Raw genomic sequence first — 6,000 nt, forward strand, 5'->3', positions numbered from 1 at the left:
GACTTTAAAACGTCATTAAAACAGTCAAAATTCACAATTTGCGGCGCGCTTCGCGTGCAAATTCTTATACAACTGTTGTAGTTCGGTCGTCCAAAGAATATATATATATATATATATATATATATAATTGTGTGTGTGTGTGTGTGTGTGTGTGTGTGTGTCATCATTGGTATTGGTACCGAAGGTCCTTTTTTTAGTGACCGCACCCCCCCCCCCTTGAAAAATCCTGGCTACGGGCCTGTAATCCAATGTAATGTCAACTTTTTTTTTTTGGAGGGGGGAGGGGGGTGGGGAGGGGGCGGGAGAGGAGGGGGATACTGTCCCCCGAAACCGTTACAACAAAATTGGAGTCATTCCATAGTAAATAGCGGTACGCTAAAAACTGCATGCAGCTTACCAGGGCCCTGTTTTATGAAGAGTTAAAATTGATTATATAGTTGATTTAAACTGTAAGTCTATGGCAGCCTGTGTAGTATGGAAATTTAAAATCAATTTCACGTTTTGATAAAACGGGGCCCAGGCATGGTATGGGTCCCCACCTCCCCCTTCCCCATGAGAGCAATATTAGTGTTGACAAGGTATAGCGCCACCTACCGTTTCATCAAAGTCTTTTGCTTCTATAGGACATACGTACATAACAAAAGAGCCTACAACTGCTGCTGCAGTCAAGATGTATTTATAAAAATGTGTAAACATTTTATTTCTACTTAAAACAATCTAAGCAATGCACATGACTGAGAATTCCTACTCAATATCATCGATCTAATATTGTGCTTAGTGCTGAACAAAACGCTGTCGATGATACGCCCTGTGACAGGGCGCTTTCATATGTCATTGCTTGTATTAGAATGTGGACGAAATTGCAAAATGTCAAGGATAAGCCTCGTTATGCTTCTGTTTGCCTTCAATACTTGAGTGCAGTCAATTGTCGTCTTAGGTCTTCATCTACTAGCGTACAAAGCAAAACAAAACAACAACAAAAATAAGCCTCCTTACTAGTGCCCACATATGGATATTATGTTGCTAATATAATATGCTGCTAATATTTGTAATACAACGTACATGTATTTGGAGGTTTTTAAAGGAGAACTTGCCGAAAACACATCTCACGCTGTTAAAAGAAAAAAAAATAGCTCTTCAAAATAAACTCACTTCCTTTCATCCTCCCTTGTTTGACTCGTGAATTATAAATCGCTTTCTATTCACCCTCACACACGGGTGATCGATCTGAGGCCTTTTAGGGGTCCGTGGACGAATGAAGGATGTTACAAGAATACCGGCGAAAATCGATATGAGTTCTGTTTTCTTTTGAGCTGTCTTTCTCCTTTCTGATGAGAAGTCAGGACAAAGCCCAGATAATGCTGCTATTTTCTCTATCGGAGACCAGAGTTGACGTACTCCTCAACAACCCGAAGACGCCATGTTGACTGGTTAAAGCAGGGATCCATACTTATCTCTTGCAAAACGTCTGGTCTGCTTCCTTCATCTTTTCAGAGGGTATTCAACTGTAGCGTTGGGTAAGCCAGCCGGTCATTTTGTTGGCATGATATTTTTGTGGTTCATAGAAAACAAACTAGCAATCGTCTTCATACAATGTAGTCTTCTACTTCGACAACGCAATGCTCACTTAGGTATGCACAATGCGAGCCATGGCTGCAAAGCTGAGGTTGGAGAACGGAGCGTCCAGAATGGAGATTTATCCCCATAAAGGGGATGGCTAGTAACTGATCAGTGGGAATCAGTGGGAATGCTGGGGGATGATTGTTCAAATTCTTGTGGGATTCATTTAAGAGTACATTATATATCTATTGTTGTGTGAAAATTATTTGCTTCAAAATGGTCTCATATTCAAGTAATGTGCAGTTTAATGTTTCCAGGTTAGCGTGCCTGGTCAGTGACGGGGCATTAATCTGCACATTATTTGAATATGAGACCATTCTGAAGCAAATAATTTTCACACAACAGTAGATATATAATGTACTCTTAAATGAATCCCACAAGGATTGGAACAATCATCCCTCAGCATCCCCACTGATTCCCGCTGATCGGTTACTATAGCCATCCCCTATAATAACTCTTTCGGGGCAGTCATCTCGAATTATAATCGTTGATATTGTCTACAGGCAGGTGGCAAAGAGATACCCCAGACTCATTGCCGATAGAAAGAGCAGGATTTACAGATAGTGAGACATGTTTGGCAAGAAGTGTTCCATGTTCACTAGCAGATTCACCAACGTTATACCTCCGGAGAATGGTTGTTAGCGCGCCTTCGCATCCTGTGTTCATCATTTGTCTAATTTTTTTTTTCTTCAAGAGATAGCCTGCTCGTAACTTAGTTTGCTTTGATTTCTTCTTTTTTTCAGAGCTATTCGTTTTCTATCTGAACTTAATCCATGTTCATCCATTTTCTATGAGATTTTGAAGTTTCTCTCAAATCTCACACAAAACACAAATCTGATTCAATTCTATCACAGGACCCAACCCCCCCCCCTTTTTTTTTTTTTTGGAGGGGGGGGGGGGGGGTCTTGTTGCACAAACTTAGTTTGCCTTTGATGGGACGGAGTTGTAGTTGCCAAATTGTCAATTGACACATTTCTTGATGAAATTTATGTGCACAAACCTGTGAGAGAATTTTTGTTAGGTGACGATGCCATTGTCCAGATTTTGCATTCGATGAAAATGTTGAATCTTCGCAATTCTAACATATTTCTGATAACTTAAGGGGGTTCTTACTCCAAAATGATACGTATTATGAGTTCAGTGAATGTTCAAATATTAGTGGAATGTAAATCATATAGCAAAGTTTTAGAGGAAAATCGGACGATCCGTTCCCATAGGTCGTGCTGAGTTTATTTAAAGTTAAAAACATGTGCCATCATAAAAATCAATGAAAATGAACAAAAAATAAGGGGTGTCACGTGCAGTGGGGGAACGATATTAAGTAAATGTAAGGAATATATTCATATAAACATTGTATTTATTTAATTTTTTTTTACCATAATGAAAGTGTTCATGACTTACCTCTTTTAGAAAGCAGGAGGAATATGATATTACCATTTTATTTTTATGTCAGTAACAAGTAGAGGTATGATGTGTATACTTTGCTTGGAAAATGAACGTTTGATGGAATTTTTATACTTTCAACAATTCTTAGTGTTGAAAGGATTGCCCGACTTTCCTTAAACTTTACTGACATGTTTATGTAACACTCTTGCATCTGCTGAACCCACTTATGATATATTATTTAGGATAAATTCCAATATCGAATATTTGTTCGGCTGATTTTACTTAAACAGTGTTTTTGTCAAAAACAACCTGCACTTTAATAAAAGGCGTCTGTTTGTGGTGGACCTCCAAATTAGTAACTTTAGCCACTACATAGGAGAGAGAGAGAGAGAGATAAGAGGAAATGCGGCTTCCCTGTTGCTGTTATATTGAGGAAAGTATTCCTGAAAATCCAACGATGATAAATTGATAATTGATAAATCATTGACGATATTTTTTAGATATTATTGACAACAGGATATACAGTGTAAACATAACTTGCAAATCTCTTATCAACAATTATTATTGACTTTAAATAAAAAGAATATTCATGAAGGGAAAAATGAATCAGACCACATGTGATAATATGCTAAAGTTTTCCTGTGATATTGAACAAGAAATCTAATGTTTAGCAGTAAATTGTAAACAAAACGCCCTTCTTTGTATTTATTTTTGGATGATGAACGTCCAATCTGTGTTTATGGCTGGTTTCACTCAACAGTGGAATATAAGATTTCAGACACATGCATTACAGCGCACCAAACACACTAAAGGCCCCCGTCACACTATAGCGAATGCCCAACGAATGCCCAACGAATGTCCGATAAATTTGAAAATTTGAAGATATGTTCACATCCTTTGGTAATACTGGAATAGTTCGTAACATGCTTGGCGTTCTTTGTATTCATTAGCTATTCGTCAGGATTCGCAGAGATACGCTGGAGCCGATTTTTTTTTTTTTTAAACATGTCCAAAATCTCCAGCGTGTCTCTGCGAATCCCTGCGAACAGCTAATGAATTCAAAGAACGTCAGACATGCAAACTGTCTTCACATTTTCGAATTCGTTGGGCTTTCGCTTGACATTCGTTGGGCATTCGCTGTAGGTGTGACGGGGCCCTAAGGTTCGTTTTCCGCTTCTTCCTCCCTAAATACCAAGGAACCAAAATCGTAAGGAACGTCCCACAGAGTATAAAGAGACATCATGTTAACGTCAACACGCCGAGTCGTGGTCGTCCCCCTGCTCGCCCTCTCCCTCGTGCTCCCGCTGTCATGGCAGGCCATCATCGAGTGCGCCAAGAAGAGCGGTTCGTCGGCCCGCTTTTACGGCGTCCAGGACTCCTCCATGGAGGTCGCCTACTTCGAGGAACAGAACATCACCGTCTACGACTGCGCCCGACAATGTCGGGCCGACACCGTGTGCCTCAGCTACAGCTACTCGAAGAACTTGGAGATGTGCCGGCACTTCGTCTACGACCGGGAGACTGCGCCCGAGCTCCTCGTGTCTTCCACCGGCCACGACTACTATGACATGATCGAGCAGAAAACGGACAACCCGGTTAGTGTCAAGCCTAATCGCCACTCCTTATATACCGTATGCCCCCCCCCCCACAAAAAAAAGAAAAAAAAAAGAAAGAAAATACAACGGAACCCTTCGTAATAGTGAATCAGTCCAAATACAATTTCAGGTATCAAAATATAAATTATTACCCATATCCGATTTGCTTCAGTAGTCAAAGAGAAATGAGGATCTTTGTAGAGCACGTCATGAATTCCTTCCCTTCAAGTTCTGTCCATTGTGTTCACATATTAATGATATGCAGTTCCAAGAGCAGTCAAGTGCTGAACTAGGAGGAAATAGATCCATGGCATGCTTTACAATGATCTGTATTTCTCTATGACCGCTCAACTAAATTGAATGAGGTTTTCTGCAAAATATTGGTAAGATGCTATATTTTCACACCCTGAAATAGCATTGGAAGTTTAAACGCGGATATCCGATTTTATTCATTTTTTTTTTTTGGGGGGGGGGGGGGGGGTGTGGAATAAACCATAAATTTATACCCTATTGATGAGAGCGGCTCCCATTTTTATGAAAAGTAATACATGTATCATTATATTGCGATGGGAAGAAGCAGTAAAATGCTTCACCCTTTCTCCTTGTTGATTGAGTTATCAACGATAATATCAAGACACCAGTATACTGCTGTTTGTTCCGATCAATGATACTGTTATAAACCTTTCATAAATTGTTGTCTTTTATCTTCCTAATTTTGTCAAAGGGTCATACATTGTCACGTTGGATTTTTATGTCACTATAATTATATACGTGACTGATAATGTCACTGCACAACTTTTGCTTAAAAGAGGAATGTAATCAACAAATCCCCTGCCCATCCTAAAAACGCACGAAAAGACGCAGGGAACAAATTAACAATTCTTCTCGTGATTAACGTTGATTCGACAACATTAATTGACCATGTTGACAAGAGAATTCTTCAAGTTCCCGTTTCCTTCCCGAAGTTCAGATACACATTTTGCAGGATATCGTCAGGCCCTTTAGCTATTGAAGATGTAAGAAAATCTATATTTATTTCTGTGATCTCTCTTTGTTATCCTTTCTCTTTTTTATTTTTTGAAATCTTTGTTAATATTTCTTGTTTCTAATCTCTCTTTTTTAATCCTTTCTTCAGCATTACGGGGGCACATGCAACGTGAACCAGTGTCGGAACGGAGGGGCCTGCCGAACGGATTGCTCTGACCAAGGCTACTACTGCAAGTGTGCCGACGGTTACCACGGAGAGTTGTGCGAGACAGGTGGGTATAAACGCACTGACGATAAACACAAATAAAGCAAAAACATGTATTAAAATGGAATTAAAAGTAACAGAAACCGGACGTGAAAAATGATTTACATGGAAATACGTTTTTTTTGTATAATATTTTGGTTTTTATAC

The sequence above is a fragment of the Diadema antillarum genome, unplaced genomic scaffold (genome assembly GCF_040938485.1).
Source record: "Diadema antillarum isolate AM-2024a unplaced genomic scaffold, OU_Dant_1.0 scf00000013, whole genome shotgun sequence".
In the NCBI taxonomy this organism is placed as follows: domain Eukaryota; kingdom Metazoa; phylum Echinodermata; class Echinoidea; order Diadematoida; family Diadematidae; genus Diadema; species Diadema antillarum.